Source organism: Tenrec ecaudatus, chromosome 4, assembly GCF_050624435.1.
Source record: "Tenrec ecaudatus isolate mTenEca1 chromosome 4, mTenEca1.hap1, whole genome shotgun sequence".
NCBI classification, from domain to species: domain Eukaryota; kingdom Metazoa; phylum Chordata; class Mammalia; order Afrosoricida; family Tenrecidae; genus Tenrec; species Tenrec ecaudatus.
The window spans coordinates 146,054,875-146,069,045 of record NC_134533.1 but is presented as its reverse complement, the minus strand read 5'-3'; the positions used below and the strand labels follow the sequence as shown (position 1 = coordinate 146,069,045).

General features: G+C 51.6%; 1 protein-coding gene across 1 annotated transcript in view; it reads left to right on the top strand.

Annotated features, from left to right (window-relative positions):
• Nucleotides 1–14,171, top strand: part of EPHB1 (EPH receptor B1) — a 387,857-nt gene that overhangs the window by 42,473 nt on the left and 331,213 nt on the right. The gene's annotated exons all lie outside the window — the stretch shown is intronic.

The following is a 14,171-nucleotide window of genomic DNA, read 5'->3' as shown; positions in this document are numbered from 1 at the left end:
ACTTACCACCATGTATTGACACTTGTCATTGCTTCGACTGACTTTAAAGCACACCACCTGGCTCTGGTGGTATTGGGAATACGATTCTGGAATGAAGATGGAACATGGTGTCCTTAGTCCAAAGACTCGGGCCAGCAGGAAACTTGAAGGCTCACTCAACCTTGCTGCACCTGTGGAGGCCCAGCTCATGGCCTTCAAGCAAGAACCCGTGACATCAATATCTGGGGTGGTTTACTTACCCTCAGCAGCTGAGGGGGTGAGTCAGCGCCTGCTGGAAGACATAGCCACTTTGCGGCAGCATGGAAGGCCCGGTGGAGAGAGAAGACTTCCCAAGTGTGAGAGAGAATGGCTGCCTTGGACCTAGGGGCGTCACACTCCCCAGCGAGGTTTTATGCAATGGCCTCTGTAGGCCTCACCCTTCAGAAATTATGACTGGCTAGGTCTGAGGTGGGTCCTAGGCAAGCAAGGGTGTTAAAGACTAGGGGCTCTGGGTGTCAGCCAAGGGCAGGGATATCACCCAGGGGAGGTCACTGACGGCGACCTGGGCTCATGGGCTTGTAGAATAGGGGGACTTCACAGCCTAAAGGCAGAATTGGGAGGAGTCTGGGAGAGGGTCCTGGGGGACAGAGGCTGAGGCTGAGGCCCACTAGCCCACAGGAGGGGCACGTACTCAGAGCACTCCTGGTCCTTGAGTTGAGGCTTGGCTGTGGGAGCCCCATGGAGCCCCAGGCGGAAAGCCTCAGCCCCTGAGCCAACAGAAAGCCCAGGAGGAGATGGGAAGTGGGGCTGTGTGGGGTTACAGAAAAGTGCCACCTTTCCTGCAGCTGACAGGTGCCGGCCAGCTCACAGAGCCCTGTCCCAGAGTCAGTCTGCTAACTGGGGGTGCGTGTGGCCTTCCCAGGGTTGTCAGATCAGTGAGGCCGCTCCAGAGCTGGGCGTCAGCAGACTTCACAGCTCTCGAAGAGGGAGAAATGAGCAGGAAGCGCTGTCCCTGTCCTCCCCGTCCCTGTCCCCGGTGGGTGGGGGCTGCGACCCCTGCCATTGCTGTCTCAGCAGCCTCACACACTCTTCCGCCACCTCCCAAGGGGTCACCCCTGCCTCCCAGGTGGCTTCACTTCTCCCCTCCTTCCACACGGGGCCTTTTTTTCCTGGTACTTTTACACCTGCATATAAATTCCTTCAGGCTGGGACCCCCAGGGGACATTTTGAACCTTTCAACAGTTTCAGCACCTTTGTCAATTTGAGCAGCTGAGATGAGCCACTTTGTAAGTTGAGGGGAGTTGAGACGAGAGAAATCTGCAGGATTTGAAGGTTGAGAAAAATGTGTTTAATTTTGCTCCTCTTGAAAAAAGAGCTATCTGGGACCCGCTTCTATCTCCCTGCGGGCTGCTGCGCCCCCACCCCCTCCTTATCATGAGGTGCTGAAATGGAAGGTGTGAGGGGTCCAGAGGGGAGCATGTGTCTGTGAGTATGTGTGTGTATGTGTGACCACGTGTGTGTGTACATGTGTGAGCTTGCATATGTGCAGGCATGTCTGCGGGGCTGGGGTGGGGGTTGCATGGGAGCCTCACGCAGGGACTCTGAGACGCTGCTCTGCTCTCTCTGGACCATCAGCAGTTGGTTGGTGACCGAGAGGCCAGACTAGAGCCCAGATGGCCTCCCTTCAAGCCCCGGGAAGACCAGCTCTGCTCAGGGGCAAGGGAGGCCAAGGTCATTAGCACCACAGCCCTGTAAGCTGAGCTTCCTAATAGGATTTCCCAACAGGCTACTTCATTTAGAAACCTCTCGGGCCTCCTCCGCTCCCCACGGTGGCCCGGCCCAGCGCCATGAGAGCATCAGCTGTAATTGACTGGATGTAATGGCCTGTGACACAGGCATGCGCAACAGCATCCCGTGGGCCTGGCCGGGATGCACAGCCGGGCTCTGGTGGTGATGGTGGTGGTGGTGGGTGTGTCTGCGTGCACGTGCACACGTGTGTGTGCTAGATTCCAAGTCCTCGGCGGCTCTGCATGGCTTCTCCACCTCTGGAAGAGGGAGGCCACTTGGCTCCACCTGCTGTAGCCCCAGCAGCCACATCCCACTGCGTCTGCCCCAAAGATCACCCTTCCCCCTGAGGAGTACCCTGCGTGGAAGTCACATTTCGCCTCAGGCCCTGTCACCCATGACCTAATCAATATGTATTAACAAAGATGGTGAAGAAGGTCCCATGGGCTTATCCCTGCGGGGACGCAAGCCTTGGAAACGCCACTGGGTGCGGAGCCCAGCGGGGTACACTGCTGTGTTGCTTCACCAAGGCCTGTTTGGATCTGGGGTCGGGGTACGGGGGTGATGGGTCAGGGGCTGCCAGCCTCATTTCTCCAGACAGAGAGCAGTCTGGGAGCGTATCTGAGACTGGATTTTGTTGAAATGCACGACCAATAGCAAACTTCTGTCTGCTGTACCCTCCTAATCCTCTCTCCGCTTATGTCTGTGTGTGGCCTGGGGGTTCTGCATACCACACTCTGTGGTTGTTCACTTCCGGGTCAGCATGTGACTCTGTGCCCATTATCACTGACTTGCTTTTACTCTCGGGGCAGCGGCACCCTCTTCCGACAGGCTAACCTGCGGAGGGCCATTCAGCTAGTGCAGTGTCCCTGGGGCGAAACTCCCAAGTGCCCTAGAAAAGGTGGGGTGTGAGGGTTGGGATGAGGGCACAGAGGGGAGATGGCTGGACTACATGGAGGAGGCCTCCCCTGGTGTCTGGTCTGCATGGAGAGCCCGTGGGTTACAGCCCAGCACCTGTCAGGGCCCAGGACGTACTCCGTCCGCCTGCTGTCTGTTACCATCTCTCTCCGGAGCTGAAAATCCTATGGGCATAGCTTTCCTGGGCCCCTTGCAGGCTCACACTCTGAGTTCTGCTGCCACTGCTTAAATGTGTGTGTGTGTGTGTGTGTGTGTGTGTGTAAACATATACTTGTGCCTTAGGTGAAAGTTCACCTAGCAAGTTAGCTTTCCATTCAACAGTTCCGGTACAAACTGCCCTGTGCCATTGGCTGTGGTCCCCACAGTGTGTCAGCACTGCCCTGCCCCCCCCCCACTTTCCCTTTGTCCAGTTTCCTGTCTCCTCTTTGCCTTCTTCCCTTTGCTTTGGGGACCTTTCCCAGAGTGGCGCATGTGGTTGGTGGTTCTGGGGAGCTCACTCTTCACCAGTGTTCTCATGTATTTCACAGGCCAATCTCCTGTTGGTTGAGAGGGGACCTCTGGAAGTGTTCTGACTGCCTCAGTGCCCCCAGACTCCAGTCCCTTCCTCCATACAGTTGGCACAGAGTCTGACTTGCTTGACTTGAGTGCCATGGGCTTAGGAGGGTCAGGTAACTGAACCCCGTTTTTGTTTCAGAGGCCAGTCATTGAAGCAGGGTGGGCCAAGTCTGGGAGGTGTCAGTGAGCATGGAGTGTGTAGCTGTCTCCACTCTGCCTGCCTTTGGGCCCACCTGGCTGCTTCTGGACATGTCTGTACCGTTCTGTATGTGCTAGACTCCTCCTCCCGTAGCTGTGTAGTCAGGGAGGCCGGTGGGGCGGGGGGTCATCACCACTGCCGGTCCCTGGAGTGGCCAGCTCAGGAAGGGTGGGTGCACTCTGAGGACCCTCCAGAGGTCATCCAGTGCTCTTGGGATCTCCAGACAGGGACTCAGACCTGAGCACGTCATACCCATTGCTAACAAGGCTTTCACGGAAGGTAGGGCCTGGTTGGTAGGAAGGACTGGATAATGTGTGCCCATTGGTTGCCGGCTTGTCCAGGTCTCTGTTCAGTGTAGTCTGTCAGCACTAGGCATGGGCCCTGTAGCGGTGCACATTCTGAGTGGGGGCCAGAGCCCCCTGATTGTAGGGTATGGCCTTGGGGCCAGCCCTGGTTATTGCCTTAACAGCTTTGACGTTCCCCTTCTCGAAGCATGTTGGATTCTGCTCTGGAAGCCGTGCAGATCATCCATCCATTCTTTAGGTGCCAGCTGAGCACCCAGTGCTGGTAGGCCCTGTGCTAGGAGCTGATGATGGTGTGGTGAGAAGACCCTCACGACCTCAGAGTCACGGAAGCACACCCTCAAGTGGGGGAGGCAGCCATTTGCTAGACAAGTACCCCAATATAGATTCATGGTAACTGGGAGGAGGCCTGGAGAAAAGCTAACAAGTTCTAGCAGGACTTTTGGAGGGACACTGGCCCAGCTGGGGAGTGGGGCCTTCAACAGAGAAGGCTGACACTGAGCTCTAGATGCAGGGCAGATGAGAGGTGGGGGTAGGGGGTGTCAACCCAGCAAGCTGGAGACCTAGAGGCTGACATGGCTGTACGGGCGGGGACAGGTCAAGGTGCACGTCTACAGCGTAGGGGGAGGTCAGAGGTACCTTTGGGCCGCCATTAGGTGTCTCTCTTTAGTGTAAGGACAGTGCATGGAGCTCTGCAGGGTTTCAAACCAGGCAGTGGCTTGGTCTGATTAGTGTTTTCAAAATGCCCCTCTGGAGGCTGGATAAACTTAAGACTGCTGGAAGCACAAGAGGAGGTAGAGCAAGTCATAAGGAGCCACTTATAGGGTCTCTGGGTGGGGGCAGGGGCAATGAAGTGTGGCCAGCGGGGACCTCCTCAGCAGGCATGTGATGCATGCTTGGTGCCCTGGAGAAGCCGACAGAGGAGGGAAGCTCCCAGCTGGACAAGGGCCCTAATGTCCAGCCCACCAGATAACTGTTGCTGATCCCTGCTCACAAGTCCCCAGCCCCCTATGAAATGTCTTCAGATATAAGGCACTCATAATTCCTGAGGCACCTGGGTCCCCCCCTGCCCCCGAGCTCTTCTTTTTTACACAGAGATGGATCAAGGGACCATTGACCCAATGGATCATTTTGGCAAACACTCCCCATAAAAATGTTTTCATCAGACCCGGAACTAAACCGGCCCTGGGATACCATCTCAGTGCAACTACAGTTGACAGGCCTGTGAAGGGACAAGAAGACCTGTGAGACAGGTGTTTCTCAGGATAGCCAGTCTTAGGAGACCAGAAGGGCAGCGTTTGCCCCAAACCAAAGCCTAGAAGGCGGTGGGAGAGGACAGAGCATGAGAGGACACAGGGAGCCAGGGAGGACGTGGGAAGGATCGTGCTCTATTAGGGGCTGCTCACTCATGTCACAAACCAAGACGTGCATGCATTGTTGAAAGGAAAAGGAATTTTCCTTGTAAACTTCCATCCAAGCCACAATAAAAGTCCGGGGTGGAGGGGGTGGGGCAGAGTGCTTTCAACAGGTAATGCGTGTGGAATGTACATCCCCCTCCCACTGTGCTCAGCACTTTCAAACCACCAGCCACTCTTTGGGAGAAAGATGAGGCTCTCTGCTCCCGTAAAGCATTACAATCTCCAATGGGTGTGGGAAAGATTGTACAACTCTTCTAGACGTGGTTGAACTATTGCCTTGTAGGATATGTGAACAGAGTGCCAATAAACCTGTCTTAAAATAAGATAAAGTGTGTTACCCTTCCAAAAAAAGAGTTAGTCTCAGAAAGGCTCAAGGTCAGTTCTACTCTGTCCTGTAGGTTCGCTCTGAGTTGGCACTGCCTTGATGGCAGTGAGTTTGATGTGTTTGTGTGCGTGGTGGTCCCTTACCAGGACCCATTCCTATTCGAGTTTCTAGTGTCTGGTGCAGAGGGCCCATGCATATTCTGCACACCCAAAATATAGACATATCTTTGTCCCACCCACAGAGAGCAGATGACACAGCTTTTGCATGGAGTTTTTTTTTTTTTCTTCTTCCTACTCAACAATGGAAAGTGGCAGCCGTTTTACTCTGCAGACCTGCTCCATCCTTCCCAGTGGTTGAGTGGTACTCTACTGAAGGATGTTCCCTGCTGCGTTTAATGGTTACTAGGACTCTGTGCAGGAGCACCAGCTGTTTGCTGGTCGATTTTCACCTTCCACATGGGAGACCCAGGTTTGATTCCCTGCCAGTGCATCTGCTACCTTCTGTTGATGGAGGCTTGTGTGTTGCTATGATTCTGAACCAGTTTCAGTGGGGCTTCCAGACTTAGAAGGACTAGGAAGAAAGGCCTGGTGATCTACTTCTGAAAACCAAGCAATGATAACCCTATAGTTCAGAATGGTCCCATCAGCAGACGGACTAGGCAGTACTTTGTTCCCTTTTGTGTGGGGTCTCCAAAAGTCAGGGGCCAACTTGATGGCAGCAAACAGCAGCACGTATATACCGTTGAGGGTTTCCTGTATCTGGCTGTGTCTGAACAGGGTTGCCACAAATACCTTCACGTTCATCTTGACATGCATGTGTGAGTACATCTGTGAGACACACTCATTAATTAATGTGTCTAATGAATATTTATCGAAGATGTTCTATCTGCTAAGCACTTTCCTCAGAACCAGAAATGTTGCAAACTTGTAGAAGCAAAATTGCTGAATCAGAGTACATGAATTTTTAATTTTAATAGAGAGGCTTAAATTGTTCTCCCCCATCCAAAAGGCATTTTTTTGGTCTCCCCCCCCCCACCCCTGTAAGTAATGTATGAGAGTTCATCTTTCCCAGACCTTTGCCAACATAATAAAATATCAATCATTTTTAGCTTTGCCAATCTGATAGGTGACAAATGGCATCTGAGTATAGTTTTAATTTGCATTTGTCTTGCTGTGAGGGACGCTGAACAGAGTTCCATCAATTGTCCTGTCCCGGGGCTGCGGCTCCGCTTGCCTACATTAAGGCATCTTTTATCAGGGAGTGTGTGTGCTCAGACAGCTTAGCATTTGCTCACTTCGTGATGTGACCTGCCCTTCACGGCTCTGGTCGGTCCCCTCCTCCCCGCAGCAAACCCTTTATGTGTTCCCTCCCCCACGCCTGGCTCTGGACACTTGGGCCCGTCCCTCGCGCACAGATGAGCCGTAGGTTACAGGACTCACGTGCCTGCAGCATCCCGGCATTCTGTGCTGGAGGGCCCTGCCAGGCCGCTGGCTGCTGGTCCAGTGTCAGAAACGCCGGCCCTCTTTGCCCACTTCCCATGTTGCCCTTCCTGCCCTTCAGGGCCTGCTTGCCCACTCTGTTGTGGCGTTACTCTGCCGCCATGCATCTCTCAGCTCTCACCCATCTTCCCAGCCCCCGCCCCCCACACATTCATCACTCCTGGCTTTAGCAAACCCTGGTGGCTGCCCCCACCTAAATGACCAGAGGAGACTCCTCAGCCCCATCCCTTCCTTCCCAGACCTGCCAGTCCCTCCTGGCAGCTGGAATCAGTCTTGTTCCGGATACCTAACCATCAGTGCAGCTCTGCGGAGGCCAGGCTCTGCTTTGGCCAGTGGGCGTCACTGCCTTTGCTCACTGCCCTCCGGGGCATCTTGATGGCCAGCTCTGCAGGGGCAGCCCCTCCCCTCTGGGGCCATGGTCTCTCTACCCAGTAGTCCCTTGACCCCCTGCTGCATTCGGCATCTCTCTCTGGTCTTCTCATCCTTTCTAAACAAATTTCATCTTAAAGTAAACACCTTTAGGTTAAAAAGTGAGTCCATTTCAAGGAAATAATACATTTAAATACAGTTTAGAAACTGGCATGTGGATATGACAAGACAGCAGTAAAGATAATTTGCAAAATGACTGATGCTTGAAAGGAATGCTGACTTGCCCATTCACCTAAGCTAAGAAAACAGCTTGCATGCCTGCCGGGATGGAGGGCCCCATGGTCTGTGTCAGGCCACTTCCACGGTGATAGCCTGGAGGGAGTGCATGGGAGCCACTTTCCTGGGCTGGCTCCCAGCCTGCATTGACGTGCTGACGCGGCAGGGATGAGCACTGTCTGGGTACCAGCTGCCCTGCCACATCGCCTTCTCGCATCCACCTTCAATCGTCACAATGGCCCTTGGAGGACGTTTGCTCACCATCCTCTCATATTCACCTGAAGATACCGAGGCAGAGGAGCTACGCCACTTGTCCAAGGTCAGCGGTCCAAGGCGCCAAGGGCTCTGCCGATGATGGTTGGTCTTCTTGCTGCAGGAGAGCCAAGTCCTGCTTGGGTGCATATTCATGACTTCTGACAGCCCCTGAGGTTTCTGAGCCCCACAGGGGTGTTCACGGAGCTTTCCAAGGAAATGTCATCCGAGTCGGGTCTGCATTTGGTGACTTCACGGGCATATTCATTGGCCACAGTGGAGCTGGGAGTTCCTGGATGAGACGAATGGTCAACTGAACAATTGGAGGTTCACGTTCACTCAGAGGCGTCTCGGGAAAAAGGCCTGGTGATCTACTTCCAAGACACCAGCCATCAGAAACCCTATAGCGAGCTCAGGTCTATGCTGACGTGCATGCAGTCCCCATGAGTCAAAGATGACTAGGTGGCGATTGCTTAGGGATGGGCTAGGAGGTTCCCGGAGTGACCAAGTCCACGGAAGAGAAGAAATTGAAGGCACTGCCACAGCACCTGCCACCACACAAGGCCATGCCCAGCTGGCACCTTCACCTGCCTCCTTTCTCCATCTCTACTGCCTGCTCTGTGCCATCTGGTCTAACCAACTACAGCCATTAAAAACAAGTTGTGTGACAGAGAAAGAGGAGAAAGAGAGGCTTTGCATTGGGTTGTGCAGGCAAGCACCCCAGCAGTCGGAGGGCACCCTGAGGCAGTGTGCAAGCACCGAGGTGTGACAGGGACAGACTCACATGGAGGAAGGAACCAGTGATGACATGTCTCTCAGTCATCCAATATGGGGACTCGTTGTGCGCAAACATCACTAACAAAAACAACCCAATGGCCGCAAGCCCATGCGTTATGAACTGTTTTCCACTAAAACTTGGTGATAATGCCTTAGCATGACAGGGGACATAAGGTCAGAGAAACGTGCGCATTTCAACTGGAAAATGACAATCTGCTCTGTACAAGATGGATAGAGCTCCTCACTGAAATGGTATGGAATATGCAAGAACTCTGCCAAATCATGGACTTGGCAAAACATTGGCCTGTTGTGGGAATTAGGCAGCTTCGGGGTTTCTGTGTCTGCCACACACATGCCTGTACTGATAGGAATGTCGCAACGCTTGCAATGGGGCCTCTTCCTCTCCTCACTGGCTGTTTGTCCTCTCCTCCCTCTGACTCTTGGGCTGGACGTGTCTCCCTGGTCTTCTCTCCTTTTCCTTCATTTATTCTGCTCCCTGGTCTGTCTCCAACTTGGACCTGAGTGGAAAGCGAGGTTGGTAGGATGTGAGTGGATGGATGGCTGTTTCCGCTCACTGTCCCTGTTTTCTCCTAGCGCACTCTCACAAAGTTGCAATCAAAAATGAATCCTTTGTCATAAAATAAAGGAAATTGCATGGTTATCATTGAAATCAGTTGCAAATATTTTGAGTGTTCTTTGTTACCAGACTTTAAAAAGATGATAGGGTCGCTAGGAGTCAATTGACTTGATGGCAGAGAGTTTATAGCTGTGTGTGTGTGTGTGTGTGTGTGTGTGTGTGTGTGTGTGTGTTGGTGTGTGTGTGTGTGTGTGTGTGTTGGTGGAATGCCCTGCTTCTCTCAAAACATACTTGACTTTCCTTCAGTCCCATTCTTGATTTCTCTTGGCTTAGGAGGAAATGTTCAAGCTCCTCTTTCTTTTTAAAAATATTTTAAACGTTTCATTTTGCCTACTAGTTAAGAATCAGCAAGCGAGATCTGTTCACTGTTGAAGTCAACATGACTGAACTCGGAACAAAAACTTTTAAAAGGATCGATTGGTACCAATCAGGGTGACTCAACCTTGTAGGTTGACAATCACCCCCACCCCCTAGCCCCAGCCCCACCTTGAGACTATCTTCCCACCTACCCTGCTAATGAATATTCTGTTAAAAGTTTACCAGAGTCTCTCCTCTTTGAGCACTCTTCAGTTGGTCTTGGTACTGCCCTTTGGCAGGCTCCCATCGAAGAGTGCTGACTGACCTCTTGTCGCCCACCCAAAGAACCTGGTGTGCATTGGTAGTGGCCAAAGGGGAGAAGCAGCCCCCACGCCTCTGGGGACCTCTCTGGGGCCTTGAGGAGCATGAACTTGCTACTTGGACATCTGGCCCTTATGGCACAGCCAGGAATGCCCAAATGGATATCCATGTACCCACTTCTTGATCCATGTGAGGAGGCCAAGGGGCCTGCCCCTGGACATCCGTGGTTGGTGACCTCAGCTAGGACCTGGCTTCCCCCACTGGTTAGGCCCCTTCAGCCCTTACCCCTACAGGGTCCTTTCCTGCCCGTATCTATACACAGGCCCTTCCTTGTGGGCCACAGGGGCTCTGTAGACAGACATTGTGTGATGTTTGCCAACACGGGCGCAGGGACACACAGAGGGGTGAGGGAGAAGCCATCTGTTCTCTGCTTTCACACAGACCCTTGCCTTCTCCCTTTCAGGCTTCCCCTAACGCATCATCTTAGAGAATGCGCACACATACACACACACACACACACACACACACACACACACACACGAGCCAAAAATGCTCCTGAACTGGAGGAAGGGGCGCAGCAGAGAGGCCAGCCCTGTGCACCCCAGCTAGCACTCAAGAACCAGTGAGGAGGGGCAGAGAGAGGGCCCCTGGAAGAGCTTGCGAGAGGTATTTTCACAAAATTAGCAACAAAGCCGCTTCAGAGCAGCAAGGAGGAGCCTTTTCTTAACCTTCCCTTACAAAGGGGACACACAGACGAAAGTGACGGGCAGTTTCTTGACACGTCTCACCTTGGGTAAATTTTACCTTCTTTTGTTTTTCATATCTTTTTCACTCTCTCACTAACCTAGTAAACAATAGCTTCTATGGGGTGGGGGGACTTTTAAAGCGAATCCTGTTATTGATAGTTTTTGTGCTGGTTGACAGAGAGCGGAGAAGTCAGGGTCTCTTCTCGCCTGCAGGGCAGACTGAGAGGGGAGGCTTGCCTGCTACTGAGCCATTGTCTGCTGGGAGTCCCGGCTTGGGAAACAGCCCCTGACGGATCAGACCTCTCTTTCTGAGCTGTCTTTGCCAGGCCCTCTTCTCCGGGGCTCACGGGTGAGGGCTTTTCCCACTGGCCCCCTGTGCCTGTGTCACCCCAGAGCAGCTGAGTTCTGCTTGCCGGATTCAAAGTTGGAAGAGCAGCCACCAGCCTTAGGACAGGGCCCCCGTGGCCCCTGAACTCTCCAAACCACTTCACACTCCCAGACGGTTCCAGAACACCACAGCAGCCAGGCACGGCAGTTCCACCACGGTTTAAACCAGAGGGGCCCGTGGCCGGGTAGTCACCCAAGCTCATTGTAAAGGCCTGGCACCCGCCCTCCAGAGGGCCATCTCAGGGGAGCTGTCATTGGGGGTTGGGCGGGCCGCCTGGTGACGGGGTCTCCTTTTCAAGATTATTTTTCTCCAGGCAGAAGGTGGATGGATAATAATCCACATATCTGAAGATTCTGAATGGCTGCCCTGCGCAGACTTTCTCAGGCCATTTCAAAATTGACCTCTTGTGAGTATAAAGCTGAGAACAGCAGAGGGCCCATCGTGATGCGTATTCGTACACGTGGTGGAAAACAAAACAAAGCAACAAGCAAAGTCACGGCCATGAAGTGGATGCCAATGCATCATGACCCTCTCAGACGGGGTAGAACGGCCCCTGGGAGTCCCGAGACAGCCCGGTTTCAGGCCATAGAACGCTCCGTCTTTCTTCCAGAGTGGCTGCCCAGCTGGAAGATCGCAGGCCATGTGACCCACGATTCCAGCAGAGCTCCTACGTGGAGGAAAGCAGAAAAGGGAAGGAAGTGGACGCTGGGGAGGGAGGGTTACAGCGCTTTCATTCCCTTGCACTGGCGGCTGTTTAAGGGGATGGCTCCGAATGGGAAGGGAGAATGGCTCCCATTGCAGGGATCCCTTGACTGTGGATGAGGTCTGCATCAGCTCCCAGAGCAGCTGTAACAAACGGACCTCTCTTCTACGAACAGAAATTTATCATCTCGCAGTTTGAGGGGCTCGGGGCTTTGATCGTGTTGGTTCCTTTTGGAGGCTCAGAGAGAACCGTTTGAACTCCAGGTTCCCAGCTCCTTTATGAAGACACCTGTCATATGGGATTAGAGTCCTATTCCATTTAGCATGGCCTCATGATAAGATTTCCAAAGCCCCTATTTCTAAACAAGTCACATTCACAGGTATTGGGAACTGGCCCTTGAACTTCGCATTTTGGGAGATACAGTTCAATTCATGATAAATTGGCTTTGGGGGAGCCCTGGGTGAAGGTGTTGCTCACCTTCAGGTGATAGCACTCGCGCCTCACTTGAGCCTCAGATAGCTCAGTTGGGTCTTGCCTGGGGACTCTTCCAGAAAACTAGGGCACAGTTGTAGCCTACAACTAAAAATAAATCAATAACCTTAAGAGTCACTACCATTGAATTGATCCCAACTCATAGTGACCTTATATGACAAGGTAGAGTTAATTGGTCCTGTGAGTTTCTTTTTCAAATTAATTTTTCGGTGACTTTACATTGTGTGACTCTTTTGATGGGTAGACCATGAACTTTAACGTATGAGTAGGTTCATGTAATCAGCATTGCAATCAGGATACAGAAGGGTTACATCTTCTGGAATGAGCATCATCAGGAAGCTAACCCCTGGCCATCCGTGGCCTTCACTGGAGTCCCAGCATGGTGTAGACACTAATGTACTTGGCTAGGAACCAAGAGATTGCCAGTTCGATTCCTTCCACAGGCTCCTCAGAAGAAAGGCTTGGTGATCTACTTCTAGAAGAATTAGCCATTGAAGATATGTATTTTTTAATTTATAAAATTATAATCCTTTACTTAAACATAAAACATTTGGCAAAAATATCAAATATGTATACTTATATTCACAGTACATTATGTCTAAAGTTCTGGCACTTTTAGAAATTTAAAATGAAACATACATATATATTGCGCTTTCCCTTGAATCATGCATTAACCATGCTCAGCATACCAAATTTTAAAGAAGATATTTTAAAGTCAGTAGCAAAGATTTTATTTATCTAACTATTAAATGGTTTGGTTTTTACATTATAAATTGAGGTATAGTTTATAGCAGGCCACTACTAAAAGGTGGGGAGGATGCTTTTGAGGGTTGGAAGGAAATCTTAGGATTAATTCTAAATTGCCTTATATATACATATTTCTGCTTGTTCTTTACCCAGAGTGGTTATTTTCATTTGTTTATTTTAATGTATTTATTTTTCTTACTTTTATTGGGGGCTCTTATATCTCTGTGTCAAGCACATTTTCACATAGGCTGCCATTGTCATTATCAAAGCAGTCTCTTCTCACTTGAGCCCTTGATCCCTGCTCCCCATTTCTCTCCCCTCTTCCCCAACCCCCCTCCCTTATCAACCCCAATAAGTTATAGATTTCTACTTCCAGATCTTACATCATTCTCCATCGCAGGGAGCATGGTTCTCACACTCGCAGGGCCATCACGAGTCAGGGGCAGCTCGCCGGCAGCTTCTTTCTTTATTAGCGTTCTTGCGGACTTGAACGATGATGGGACCACGCAGGATGGCAGCCTGCTGAGACTGTGAAAGAAGCTCGGCATAGAGCTGCTCAGGTCCACTGAGTTGTTGTGAGTCTCAATAGTTGGTTCCTTTTCATTGCTAACTCGGATTCCATTGTGAGGATTCACCCTGGTTTATTTATCCATTCAGTTGTTGAAGGACATTTGGATGTCTTCCAATTTCTGGCAATTCTCCATAGAGTTTCTGTAAACACTGATGCACCATTTTTTGTGTGGACATAAGTTTTCAGTGGTCTCGGGTCAATGCCCAGGAGAAGAATTGTTGGATCGTACGGAAATGGTGTGCTGAACTGCCAGACTGATTTCCAGAGTCTGTACTGGTTTGCATTCCCACCAGCAATGTAAGAGTGTCACTGCTCAGGGTCTTGGCTTCCTAGTGCTGCTCTTCCAGAAATACCCCACGTGGGTGACACAAGGACCAAAACTGTATTTTCTCACAGTTCAGGTGACTGGGAGGCTGAATTGCGGCTACCAGGTTTGGTGGAAACTCTCCCTCCATAGGTCTCTGGTTCAGCCTCAGTGTTGTTTGGTGGTGTTTGTTTGCTTGGAGATCTTCCCAAATTTGTGTCCCCGTATGTGCTCAGTCTGCTCTTGGTACATGGCCACACTGCTGTGGCTGTATTACTGTCACCAAGGAAGCCTTCTTTCCAACTAGGATC